General features: G+C 41.7%; 1 long non-coding RNA gene across 1 annotated transcript; it reads left to right on the plus strand.

Annotated features, from left to right (window-relative positions):
• Positions 1-3,333: 3,333 nt before the first annotated feature.
• Positions 3,334-10,695, plus strand: LOC146808475 (uncharacterized). Its single transcript, XR_014967569.1, has 3 exons — positions 3,334-3,489; positions 9,983-10,173; positions 10,572-10,695. It is a non-coding gene; the product is annotated as an uncharacterized LOC146808475 (long non-coding RNA).
• The last annotated feature ends 4,271 nt before the right edge of the window (positions 10,696-14,966 follow it).

The following is a 14,966-nucleotide window of genomic DNA, read 5'->3' on the forward strand; positions in this document are numbered from 1 at the left end:
CCTCTGTGCACTTCAAAGTTTCTTTGAAGTCACCCCCACTTCAAAGGCACAACTGGGTCTAAATACTGGACCTCTGACACCATGACTTCAGTACACTTCTGAAGAGTTTCAGAGTTTAAAGCCTGGCAATAAAGTGTGGGTTCTGGAACCAGTAGGGCTCTCTAGGATCACTTGACTGGCCCATACTAAGTCAAGGAGCGTAAAGGGGAGGCCACATACTTGGTGGATCTGCAGACCCCTGGAATCCCCCTAAGGGTGTTCTGTGTAAACAGACTAAAGCCTCACTTTGAGAAATGCAAAGGGAGCATGCTCCTTGTGACAGATTGGGGAGTGGAGGAGGAGAGTGAACCTCTCCCTGACCTCCTCTCTGCAGAGGAACACTATGGGTCAGTGGAGAGTGTCAACCTCTCTGCCATCCTGACCCCAGAACAACAGAGAGAGTGTTACCAGTTGCTGGGACAGATTCCTTCACTGTTCACTGTTTTGTGTGAATGTCCTTCAAATACACCACAGGTTTATATATTTTTAATCCCAGAATTATAGTAAATTGAAAAGGTGGTTTGTATGCGAGTACAATTAAACTTGACTTGTTCCCAGAAGCCTCTGTACAATGCAATCTTTGTTCTTTTTTGTTAACTTGATTAAAATCTTTCCTCACATTTAATAGCTGAACGGTGGCCGTTAGCTAAAGCGCTGTCTAACATATGCTGCTGTGTTGCACTATGAAAAGTATCTTTGTCATACATAATGGATTACATTTTATATCTCTTTAAAAACTGAATGACTGAAATGGACCTGCCAGTGTCCAATGTCTTAATAAAACGCTAAATTTACATTTTCAAGCATGAAGCTTTAAAACGCTGCCACATAGTGGGTGAGTGAGAGGCCACAGCCACCATAAATTTGGTTCAGTGTGAGATGCCCATTATTGTTGGTGGGAGGGAGGCAGGCAGCATGTACGGTGGGAAGTAAGGGTGGTAGCAAAGCTAAGCGCTTTGAAGCAACAATGCGGGGTAGGATGGGAGAAGGAGCTGGATGGGAGAGGGGGAATGTGGTCTGAAAACAGCAGCAGTCGTATGCAGTGCTGCAACTTGAATAAAACACGAAAACAGCTTCACTCCACCCCCATTGATTTCAGGAGGAGCTTCAGTGTTTTGGCCTTTCACAAACTATCACCACCTGGACCTTTAACTCTCGCTGGTTTCACAAACCCCTAAACCCCTCCTGATGAACTATCAAACAATGTGTCCAAGGCTTGAGCTGCGTTGCACCCCTTAGTAAATACTTCCATAATTTGTGCAAAATACTTGGCACTCCCTGGGGACAGGCTCATGCTACGGTAACACCCCATATCAAATAATTTACAGTAAATGATTTAAATGATAAAAGAAGGCTGTACACGAGACCTGTCTTTCAAATTGTTTTCACTCCAGCTGCGACTCTCGGGCATTCTTGACCACGAGACTGCAGAATTGTATGAGAGACCCTTGAGAAAAAAAGGCAAAAACCTTTTAATTTTGTATTTTAGTGTGTTTAAAATAATATATATATTATGGGCTTTATCATACCCTGCATTTGTGTATGTGAATCATGATTTACTGGTAATGCATAAAATACATAAATTTGTGCTTTAGAAAAACATGTAATAAAAGTGCCAAAAATGGGCACTTGTGATGTAAAGGGTGGCGGGTGAAAGAAGGACCCGAAGTCTGTGCAAGCAATTCAAAAAATACAAATTATGCATCAGACGCCTGGTGTGTGTGTGAGGAGAGAATTCAATATTTACAAGGAACAATATTGTATTTTCAGAACAGAGCTAGACATTAAGGTAGTAGGAACGAGGTACTCTAGCGCCTCGACCACTGACAGCCCCTGTGAACCCAGACACATTGCTTTTTCAACTGAGAAAGTTTAAAGCCGTGTCTGCACGCTTCTGGGAAGAACTGAGGCAGTCCTGGCAGACGTGTGATGAGGGATGGGCACCACCTTTATCTCTGTTGTTTATATGTAATGGTGTGACACGCCATCTGCATACTCACATGAACCCTTCTGAGAAGCACGGCTGGCAGTAAAAGAGGCGCAGTTACTGCCAGTGTTGCTTCTCGTAAGCAAGGACTATAAGTTCAAAGTGCGTGTTTATGCACCGCTCCCAGATTTTCAAAACATAAATTAAAGGAACTGCCATTTACAATGTCAATAGCTCAAACTCTCGCAAATGTGAGACCCATTGCATTGCAAATGCTTGTTCTGTACTGAGACCCACAGGCCAGCATCTGCCACTCTGAAGAAGTTATGGTGTGTTTCAAACCATACACCATCACTACACTCAGAATGTGCTTCAATGTTTAACTGTCTCCCATGTCTTGCAGTATCATAACAGAACTACAAGTAATGCGGGTTTGTGTTCCCCACTGATTTTATCAAGAAGGGACAAATAAACAAGGCTGATGGCTGCATCCAGACATCTGGCACAGGTATGTATCTGTAGCAGCTTTTTTTACCCACCCGCTCTCCCTGTAGATCTACAGTGTTAAAAATCACACTAAGTGGCTCATCTTATAAGTGTGTACTTTTTATGGATCCCTTTTAACTGTGATGTTTTTCTGCTGCTTTTCCTGCCCAGTCTAACAGGTCCACGCAGCTGTAAACAACGAGTGTTGCTTTTACATAATTTACGGTACTCTCGTTACTGGCTCAAGACACAAGGGCCAAGTGTAGGTTCTGGGAATTTATAATCACTCTTACAGTTTACACACAGACTTGGAACTTTAAAGTTACACAAAGATCACAAAAGCGGGTGCAACAACACACCAATACACTTAGCTTATTGACTTTACGTTGGTCAATGTTACTCACGCCAGTGTTGCAAACAGGAATGAAAAGATGGCGCGCAGACTGCGCGGAGGACAGAGGCGGACGCGTACGTCAAGTGCACCGTGCAGAAACGTGAAACTTGATTTGTGAAAATCTATTAATTTAGGTGTTATTCAAACTTCGAACGTGAATCTGCGTACTTACCCTGACGCAGTACACAGCGTCATATCACCACGATACTGCCAAGCTAGGTCTAGAGAGTCACCCGCCTCTCTGGAAGTGCACCTGATAGGAGGTGACAAGGACAGAGAAGGGGCCATTGGGGACACATGTGGAAAGACTGGTTCCTGCATTGGAAGGTCAAATGCTTGTAGTGTTAGGAGTCTCCAAGAGAGCCAGCCATGTCACTGCCGGAGGCGGAGCCACAGAGAAAGGCGGAGTGTAGATGATTGAAATTGCATTTGTATAGCGCTTACTACCCCTGAAGAGGCATCAAAGCGCTTTTCGGCGAGCAGCACGCTATTCCGGAGCCCAAAAAGGATGTTGAGCTCCCTCTGATAAAAGCGACCATTCACATCTCTGCCTGTTTGCTGTGTGTATATGGACATCAAAGGAAGCTCAAAAATCACTTGTATCCTGATTCAATCAATTGAGACGATTGAAGACACCCAAGAGGTTTATATTTATTAAAACCTTTGCATGTGTCATTAAGTTGCCTTAAGCTGAGGAGCATTCGTTATATGTCTTACTTATCTACATATCTGCCTAATCGCCAAATACATTTTCGTCTTGGCAACTTTATTGAAGGTCTTCCAAGGCCATCGAGTTCCTACCTCTGTAGGTACCATAGTTATCAATCTCGGTCAATATCTACGATCTTTCAAGGATTAGCTATAGTGTATTTACCTGAGACTTCCACTGTTGAAGAAATATATTAGGAAGCTCGGATTCATGTAACATTACACGTTAGGTGACAGTCCTTCTGCTCTACATGTGTCATTTTCTGATAGTGATGTTTAGATAATGTGCAATACTTGTCCTGAAGAAGGTGACAAATAATTTCTTATTCAACAAAACGCCACGTCAACAGTTTTACAATTTTTATGTGTTTTTTAACATTCTGCAAGTGTATTGTTTTTATTTTTTGTGTCGTATTTCTTTATTGAAAAATGTAAGGTAAATACATTCATAAAAGAATGATACATCGTAATAGGACCCAAAGCAATGCAACATCTTTACATATATAGTGTAATAAAAAGAAGAAAAAAACTTGTGAGTAAGAAAGGAAAGGGAAGAAAGTGGGGAACATGAAATAAAAAGCAAGGAGTTGATGAAAGAAAAGGAGAATATTGGACATTGTATGCTAAGAAATCTGACTCTGGTTAGTCATAATCAAGGAAAGAAATTGGACAAGATAAATTATGGGGCAGGCAAATATAATTTAGAAACTGATAAAATATATTGAATCCATAGTGAGAATTATAATATATATATATATGTGGGCACCCTAAACTTTTTGTGCTGTCCTCTGGTGTGCCGCTGTTTTCTTTTGAGATTCACCACGTATACATATAGTGGCTGCTGCCCCCGCTGCTGGTGGCACCGGTGTTGCAAGGAAGTGGATTGGCTAAGTGCTGCAACTTTCCCTGATATATATATATATATATATATATATATATATATATATATATTTCACAGAGGTTGATTCAAAAGCAGAAAAGAATCCACGCGAGCCCACTCGATCATCAAAAGCAGCTTTATTCTTCACAGGGCAGAAGAGGACGACGCGTTTCGACCACGTCCGTGGTCTTGGTCACATGACCATAGTCTCCATTTGCACCAGTTAAATAGGGTAAGTGCACTTTTTTTAAATGTATAGACATAAAAGAAATACATAACAAATTTGAATAGTTACAGATTGAACGTAATTGCAATTTCAGAGAAGTGAGGGACATAATTAAATGATACAATTTCATTCATTGTACGATTGTAACAGTGACCATGTGATGAGTGTGCATAGGTGTATGTCATAAAGGACTAGTGCCGGTTGTTACAACTAAGTGCCCACGTATGGTGTAGTTTCAATATCATGTGATGGAGACAAGTTCTCACAACAATATGGCGAAAAGGTGATGGAGGGTCTAGTGCCCTTTGAACATCTTATCCAAATGGTGACTTGGAGTCGGAAGAACTCCGGTGCTCGTAATTCTATCACTGGTGTGAGATACAGGTGAATTCAGAACGATGTTCCTGTATAGAATCAAAGAGACAATTTGAATTAATGCCATAGTTCAACAAAACCATAAATTTAGGACAAAACTATATTTCACATTCACTGGTCACAAGTAGTTGCATAAATGCTGTACATTCAAAAAATTGTAATCAGAAAAAACAAAAAATGCACATGTTAATAGGGAGGGGGGGGGTTTTAAGGGGGGGAGAGAGATATGGGCAGGGCATGAGTAGCCCACCAAGGTCGAACTATTTCAGTATCACATGGTGTTTCATTGTAGGTGGGAATAAAGTTCCTCGTCCTGATTCAGGCCATCCGGGAATTTGGTGCCTGCCAGGAGGATGAAACGTGATTCGAGTTTGCGTAGAGATGCAATGCGGTTCCCACCCCGAGCATTGGGTTTGACTGTAGGAAGTGGATTGGCTAAGTGCTGCAACTTTCCCTGATATATATATATATATATATATATATATATATATATATATATATATATATATGATTCCACAAAGTGCCCGAGAGCTTTGGAGGGCACTCGGCTGGAGGTCGACCATCCGGTCTGCTTTTGCTGACTCCCCGCAAAGTCCCAGAAACTTGTTGCTGCCTGACGAGTTTCGATGTTACAAACATCTTAATCATAGGCTTCTATGCAGAGTTAGACAGAAGGGCTCTTTTTATTTCTATTCCGCATGCTAATTTATTAATTACCCTAAGTGGGTTACTTTGCATAGTGCAGTGCTCGTGAAGCATGCTGGACCTTGTGGTCCTTTAGCGAGCAAAAAATGTTCCCTTTGTAGGTTTCTGCTGATCTCCACGATTTAAGGCCTGGCCGTGAAGGACTGCACCATTTCTCATGAAGATTAAAGGCTGCAGGTGGAAACTGCTTCATCACCGTAAAAGCGGCACATCAACCTTGGCTAATGAGAATCAGCGCTGCTCCTTGTGCCCTACAATAGGGAAACTTTGCTTTTAATGTATATAAAAAACAAACTCACTTAGAGGAGATAATATGCCATGATGGGGACTGCGAGTACCAGCATGCAATGAGAAGAAGACACGCACTAAAGCACGCACTAAGCAAGATATGCGACTAATGAGAAGATCAAGGCACCTCGTTAAAGATATACATGAAAAGCTGCCTCTGAAGAAGAAGCTGTTGCTTTGAAACGGGTTAGGCTTAAAGATTGCACAGTGGAAGTGTCGACGCTGTGTTCTGCCATGTAATAATAAACCGGATGGTTAAGAGGCTGATGTCGAGTGCGTCCTTAAACTTCAGGGCAATTGTTTGACAAAATATATATATATATATTTTTTTTTTTTTCACTGAAAAACCATAGGTTTCAGGAATGTTATAATTAGTTGGACATTTGACTCATATAAAACCAGAGAAATTTGCCTGTTGTAGTTAGTTGAGCTAACTATAACTTGCACGCTCGCAATACACTGGTGATGACGTCACATATTACATCACTCATGACATGGTCAGTGACATCACTGATGACATCTCAAATAACATCACTGATGACATCACTGATGACATCATCCAGTGAATGTGTCTTTTTGTAAAGTTTAAATATTTTTCATATATATCTATGCCAAGGTATATTGAAGAAAGAGTGAATTTACAAGTGTCTGAATGGATTATTTAGTAGGTGCGTGACTGACTGTATAAGTGAGTGATTGAACATGTGTTACTGAATGTATGGGTTAGTGACTAAACTGTGTGAAAGTCTGTATTAGTGTCTCAGTTGGTGTATAAGCGGCTCCATGGGTTGGTGAGTAGCTACATGAGTGTCTATATGGGTTATTGATTTGTTGTCTGAGTATCTGTATGGGTGTCTAAGTGTCTTTATGGGTGGATGCGGGGGGTGCGTGACTGTGCATGCATGTCTGAGTGGGTGATTCACTGGTTGTATGGATTAAAAAGTACATCTGGGAAGGGCTGTATGGGTGAGTTAGTGTGTGTATGAGTGTGTTGGTGAGTGAATGAATATCTCACTGGTATATGTGTGAGTAACTAAATATGTTTTAAGGCAGTATATGTGAGTGTTGGAGTATATAAATGACTATACGTGAGAGTAAGTTATTTGAAGAGTGGGTGTATAAAAGAGTGCTTGTATCAGTGATTGTATAAGACAGTAAGTATGTTTTCGTATCTGCATAAATAAGTGATGTGGTGTGTGTATAAATAACACAGTTGGTGTGTATAACTGTATACATGAGTAAATGCCTATGTGATTGATTCTTTGCATGACTGACTAGGTGTGTGAGTAACTCTATGGATGAGTGGCGCACTGTGACTGTATGTATAGGTGTATGAGTTGATATTATAGTACTGTATTGATGAGTAACTGCATGTTTAAGTGAGTGGATGTGAGTGTAGACCTAGGAAATAGTGGGTGGTATGTAGTATCTGGCATTGTTGTGTGTATGGTTTAAAAAGGTTTTTTAAATGCTAATTCCTAACTATAACGTCTGTAAAACCTAATATTTGAATATTTATAAAACCTATATTTTTTCTATTTTTTTCTAATATTTTTCAACTCTATTATCCTTTTTTTTTATTCGAAAAATTATGTAATTTTTTATATCTTCCCAAAAAAGTATGTATATATATATTTTTTTTTTAGATAACTAGACTCCCATACCGGTAGTGTACCAAGCTCCATCACCACGCGAATCCTATCCGCGATATTGCAAAACTCGTTAAGGATGCGCATTTCGTATCCGACGGATTCATAGCACCGTGTCCCGCCTAATATCATATACGTATACGGTCGCGCCAGATCCTAGTTTGGTATGCGATGGCTGCGCGGGACCAATACACGCGTTACGTCATCTATGTATAAGGTCGCGCCGGCGCGCGTTCCGTATGCGACGAGTGCACGCTGGCAGGCCCTGTGTTACGTCATAGATGTATGGTATCGCGCCGGGTACACCATTCCCTCATTTAATTTTTTTATGTCTCAAAACTATATCTAAATAAGTTTAAAGTGTATATGAGAGCAAGTGATAATCTAAAGTATTTTCCACATTTATATATTTCTAACTGTAATAAACTTATATTATAGTAAATATATTTTCTCAAAATCGCGTCGGGTGTGGCCTCCTTGCGCGCTCGGTGTGTGCTTGCCATGTGACCTTAAAAAAAAGGTTTTGATTGGTTCATAACATTTCCCATTGTAACAGTTGGAGGACCCCACCATTTTAGTCAAACTCTCTACACCGTTTGATGAGAGACACCTCTTCTGCTTACAGTGCTTTTTTGAAAACTATTTTGCTGTGTACACATATCTTATAGTACACACATCATGCAACAATCATCTTGATCAATAATCATGCTCTGTACAGTAGCCTTCTACGTGTGATAGCCATGCATCTGAAACGTTACATCAAAAAACAAATGTGTGTTACACGATGCCCCTGATGAGTCTGTGCGCGCATTATTGTGCTGCCTTTCAGCCTGGGTATTGGTGGCTCGAAGGGGTATCATCAGCCACGGGCAGAGTGCACATCCTAGATCACTTGTGACAAACAGTAAAGAGTAATGTGTAGATTTGTGTTGCAGTATGCTCTGTTGTCAGGCTTTACCAGTATAGTAGTGTGTAATATGTGAGACTTTCAGATTCACGTTTGACATGCATTGCTTGACTGTAACGAGCGTTATCACGGTGTATGACGGAGCCTCACTGCTGATCCTCCCTCCATCCGAGCACATTCACATGTGTGCGCTTCGAGATAGCAACACTTTCAATAATACCGCACACCATTGACATGCGTGTCTGGGAATATTCACAAGCTTGACAACGACGTGATGTTGTCCATTCAATATTTTCAGACAGCATCTCATTAGCGATAGTTGCCGCCCTCCCGGTACATGCTACATTAACCCCTTCAATGCCCATGACGAGCTGGACTCGTCATGGGCTGCGGTGGCGCTGTGCCCATGACGAGTCCAGCTCGTCATGAACTCCACCCGCTAATGAAAGGCGCGGCACTGGGCGGGGAAAGGGGCGGGCATGCAAGGGGTTAATGTAAATTGCAGATTGTGCGACGTCAAAACTGCAACAGGGACACACACATAAGTACACTTCCTGCCCAGGCAGGAACTGAATAACGCCCAGATCCGCGGAATAATTATTCACACCCCTACGCTGGCCTGGCGTACACAAGCCCAGCCCACTTTGTGTACTTATAAATAGGATAACAACGACGCCACATGTCCCAGTTCTTCCACACTGCTTCAGGTGATATGGCCGCATCCACCTCGCATATCACAATGCGCAATAAAAAAAAGGGATCCATGAGGTGTACATCATCCTGGCAATCAAAACTAAATCTGAATTGTGAACTCTGCTGGCCGTCTTGTTTGGACACAAACCAATGATAGCAGGTGAGCAGTGAGGCCTGGGTGCACAGGGGCTGCAATTGAGTGCGTTGCGGCGGGAGGGATGGGGTGCATCAGCCTGGGTGCACAGGTGCAAACAAGCGATGTTGCCGTGCGTAATGATGTGATCTCTGACCTCATTCAGTCACATCTCTGTCTCATTTTAAGGACCTGCTGGACCAAACTGTAGGCCTGAGCCAGCGGGCAGCGCTGCCCTACAGACATGTGGCGTTGGCTTTAGGGGCACTGTAGTGAACTGATTACTAAGTGTACATGCACACAGGCTTTCCCAACTGCATTGCACACGTACATTATGCTTCTAGCATGTGCTTTGCTCCTTTGTATGTGAACGTTGGCATAATATATTATTATTTACCCTTGTGTATTCTCGTGCACTCCAACTTCTCTTTAAACCACGATTGCCACTAACAGTTGGTAGATAGTACTTCAAGAAGGAAGGATACACTCAACTGGTGTTCTCTCTTAAGCTTGAAATAAACCTTCATTTACCTTAAGACGTTTCTACCATTATATTATTTCTCCCTTTTCAGACACTGGGTTAGTGGCGCCAAAACCAACGGAGCTGGTGCTCAGCCCGTGATAATGCCCTGGGCATTCTGACACCTTCCATCGTGGTATCAAGACACCTCCCCCGACCGTAGATCTGCTGACTCACCCTCAGAGAGGCACCTCGGACTTGGTGCTTGCACCGGCACGTCGTTGGACACACCGGTGGTGGCAGGTGAGCAGTGAAGCCTCGGTTCGCAGGAGCTGCAATTGAGCACAGTGGGGGCAAGGGGCTGGGTGCACAGGTGCAGGCAAGCAATGTTGCCATACATAATAATGTAATCTCTGGCTTCATTCATATCTCTGTTTCATTTTAAGGACTTGCTGGACCGCACACTTTCTCGCGGACCCCAGCGTCCCAGACACACGGGTGACGGGAGGTGAACTGTGAGGGCTGGGTGCAGTAGGCCGACGCTATGTCTCCTCCTCCCTCTGTTCTTTGACTCTCCCTCCCCTTCTCCCTTCCACCCACTCGCTCTCTGTCCCATTCTCACTTTCTTCCTTTCATTCTGACTACCTTTCTTTTTCTCTTGGACATGGCACACATACTTATGTTTCTTTTTTGTCTTGCAGGTTTTGTACTCTGCTTCCGGAGAGGCCCACCCACTTATTTCATGTTATACTGTTGTTTGTACGAATAAAGTTGCGTTTCCATTTATTTGTGTTGTTTTAATAAAGGTTTTTTTTTAACAATAAATAAGTGAGTGTATGGGTCTTCTTTTTCTGACAACACTTGTCTGTAGTTTATTGTGAAAATCAGCGGTTGATAGTAGGTTATGAGGGAAAACATTTTTAATTTTGCGGTGCACCTACCAAATGTAAACCAACAGACTATTTCATAAATGAAGCCTGGGTAATTCTACAACGGCAAGGGTTCTATGAGTGCCTAGGGCCACCGAGGCTTCAAGGACTGCCGAGGCCCACCCTGCATATTTAAGCACAGCCCCAGAGGTTGCCGATCCCTGGTCTTGAGTTGGCCTCGATGCCCCCCGAACAATTCGTAAACAATACCCGGGAAGGTGTCGATCCCCTAGTCTGCGAAACGTCTCTGTGCCCTCCCATGCCTAATTTACATGTGAGATTAAGGTCCCCAGTGCTGCAGAGACCCCGCAATATAATAATAGGATTGACCCCGGAACATTACCCACCAGTGGGCTAATTTAAATGAACGGGTGAGACCCTGCTTCATTTTTTTTCCTCCATTTTTACCATTGGTATCCGCTTTCTTGAAGCGATACAAGGTTTTCCTCCTCAAGCTTCAATGAGGAAAACAATAATTTACTATCACAGGGTGGAAGCAATGCTCCCGCCCTGTAATAGCAAACATAAATGTTCTGCGGATGCACACCCCGGGACATTGTATGACCTGCGCCTGGCGCTCCATAGGGCCATGATGCATTGGTTAATGCATAACTACAGAATTAGTATAACCGCATACTAACACTACTTGCACACCTGTAGTACAGCAACCAGAGTGTAGTGAAGAGGCAGTGAAGCCCAAAATCTAAAAATATAAATCCTACCAGAGGTAGGATCACATAGTTCGATTACCCGATGACCCTGGGATGAGTAGAAACAGCTTTACCAAGAAAACGGGTCTTCAGCAGAACGCAAGCAAGCTCAAAATCTTGGTGAGTGCTTCCTTCTTTTTACCTTCTCCCGCTCGTCGCCACATTTATGTAGTGAAGAGGAAGACAGCAGTGGATCCGATAAGTAGATTTATTGCAGGAAAAGAAGACAGCTTAAACAGCCTCCAACAGGACCAGACAGCAAGGCAACCGTCTTCTCCAGCACCGTGTACAAACTCCCCACGATTCCCCTCATGACAGCCCTACATTCTAACATTACATATTTACATTATAGTAGCATTACATACTAACATTCTACTATGACTTACATTGGAATACTACACAGAGCACATAACTTTACAGCAATGAGCTCATGGTTTCATCCACGAGTCGTTAGGGGTGAGTAGTTCGCTTCCCACTCCCTGTATTGTATAAACGCAAACTAACACTACTTCCACAGGTATGCTACAGCACCTAGAGCACATCACTTTACATCAATGAGCTCTCGGTTTAATCCCTGAGTCTTCAGACCAGTGGGGGTGAGTAGTTTGCTTCCCACTCCCTGTATAGTATAAACGCATACTAACACTACTTACACAGTTATACTACAGCGGCCAGTATGCTACAGCGCCCACAGCCCATCACTTTACAACAATCAGCTCGGTTTGATCCCGAGTCTTCCCACTTCCGGTATAGTATAAAGGCACGGTAGAGGTCAGTAGTTTGCTTCCCACTCCCTGTATGGTATACACGCCTACTAACACTACTTCCACAGGTATGCTACAAACACCAGTGCACATCACTTTACAGCAATTACCTCACGGTTTAGGCTCTCGGTTTCATACCCGAGTGTAGCAGCATCTCATCTCAGCACCATGTCACTCTGAGCGACACCGCAGTTTCAGTCCGGTAGGAGTGACTACTTCGCTCGCAGCCAATAAGCAGCATGCTCGTGCTTATAACGCCTCAGCCAATCATTTGTCAGAATTCCCATATATCGATATCTGCAAATTTCGATATTTCTCCAAAACTACTGAATGGATTTGCACCAAATAAACAAAAGCGTGCTTTCTAGACCAAAACCCTTCTCCCTACCAAATTTGGGGTAATTCTGTTCACCCCTTCGACCTGTAGCCTTGCCTAAGTTTCCTATAGAAATTAACATGGAGAAAACATGTTTTGGGACCCCCTTTTTTCTCGCCCCCCCCTTGACGAATCACCCCCAAACATTCAACATAGGAGCTGATATGAACAAAGAATTAGTTTAGAAAATTTCATGAAGATTCATTAAACGACACCAAAGTTATAAGCAAAATAAAAAATGCTTTTCCTATGGAAACTTGGTCCTAACTATAACTACCTACTGGCGACCACCAGTAGGTAATATATATGTGTGTGTGTATATATATATATATCATGTGATCAAGGCCTCTGGGAAGGCTGAAACGCGTCATGCAGGCGGTGCTGTGAACTAAATAAAGAAAAACAACTCACTCGCTAACAGGGTCGGTCTCCGTTTGTTCCCGCTCTCCTCTTGGATTGTTGGCGTGCAGGTGTGCTCCAGGCGGAATCCTGTCATATATATATATATATATATATATATATATATATCCACTGAAAAAACCATAGGTTTCACACACGTTATAGTTAGCTGGACATTTCTCTCGAAAAAAAACATTGAAATTCCCCCGTTATAGTTAGTACAGCTAACTATAACTTGCGCGACCGCAATCCACTGCTGATGACGTCACATATTACATCACTCATGACATGGTCAGTGACATCACTCATGACATCACTGATGACATCTCAAATGACATCACTGATGACGTCACTGATGATGTCATCCAGTGAACGTTTAATTTGCAAAAAAATTTATAAATATAGAGAAAGGCCTGTTAAAGAATGAGTGGGTGTACAAGTGTGTAAAGTGATGATTTTCTGTGTTGTGTAACTGACTCGACAAGTGAGTCCTTTGACTACATCTTACTTCAGACTAGTGCATAAACTGTATAAATGTTTTGTATGTGTCTGTGTGTTGGTGTATAAGTGGTGGCATGGTTTTGTGAATAGCTATATAAGAGTCTATATGGGTTTTTGATTGCTTGTCTCAGTATCTGTATGAGTTCCTACGTGTTTGTGTGGGTAAAGTGTGTGTGAGTGTGCATAGATGAGTGAGTGTGTGATTCTATGACTGGATTTTATTAAAAGTGCATCTCTGAAGGACTGTATGGTTAGGTGAGTGTATGTATGGCTGTGTTATGTTTTGAATGTATATCTCAGTGGTACATTTGTGACTAACTAAATACGTAAAAGGCATTATATATGTGTGTAAGAGTATATAAGTGGCTAGATGTGAGAGTGTGTGATTGTGACAGTGACTGTATGGATGAATGTGTGCTTGTGTCAATTATTCTAATTGAGCATAAGAATATGATACTATTTTTGTGAGTGAGTGAATTTGAGTGTGTATAACTGCATAAATGAGTAAATGGCAGTGTGATTATTTGTATGAATGACTAGGTGTGAGAGTACCTCTATGGATGATTGTTAGTGTGTGAGTTTTTATATAGATATATGTATAAATTCATATGATACTTTTTTATGGACTGAATGTAACTATGAGTGACTGTACAGGTGAGTGTGTGGAGGTGAATGAAGACCTAAAAGTTATTTTTTGGGTATGCAGTTATTAGTATTGCATTATTTATGGATTTGAGAATGGAACTGTGTAATTTTTAGTTGGTATATCAAAGGTTTTATAAGGGTGTGAGAAGATGTGGTAATTTACCACATTGATGTCTTCAACAGTGACATCATCAGTGATGTCATTTGAGATGTCATCAGTGATGTCATGAGTGATGTCACTGACCATGTCATGAGTGATGTAATATGTGACGTCATCAGCAGTGGATTGCGGTCGCGCAAGTTATAGTTAGCTGTACTAACTATAACGGGGGAATTTCAATGGTTTTTTTCGAGAGAAATGTCCAGCTAACTATAACGTGTGTGAAACCTATGGTTTTTTCAGTGAATTTGCAAGGTTTTTTAAATGCTAATTCCTAACTCTAACGTGTGTGAAACCTATAGTTTTTTCAGTGAATTTGTATGGTTTTTTAAATGCTAATTTTTGAATTATTAAATTATATATATATTTTTTTTTAAATAAAAAAAAATTCCTATGTATTCATTTATATATTATCTGTATCCTTTTATTTATGTTTCTCTTTTTTTTAACTTTCAATTAGGATAAAGTTGAACAGTTTATCTAATTTTTGCAATTAATTTTTCTCCACTTTTTTTTGTATATATAAATTCTTGGGGTGCGCGCTCAGAGCGCGCACCTAGTACGATTTCGTAAGTTTTTTATGAATACCGTCGTACGTTATTTACGTACGCA

Source organism: Triturus cristatus, chromosome 8 (assembly GCF_964204655.1).
Source record: "Triturus cristatus chromosome 8, aTriCri1.1, whole genome shotgun sequence".
Taxonomy (NCBI): Eukaryota; Metazoa; Chordata; class Amphibia; order Caudata; family Salamandridae; genus Triturus; species Triturus cristatus.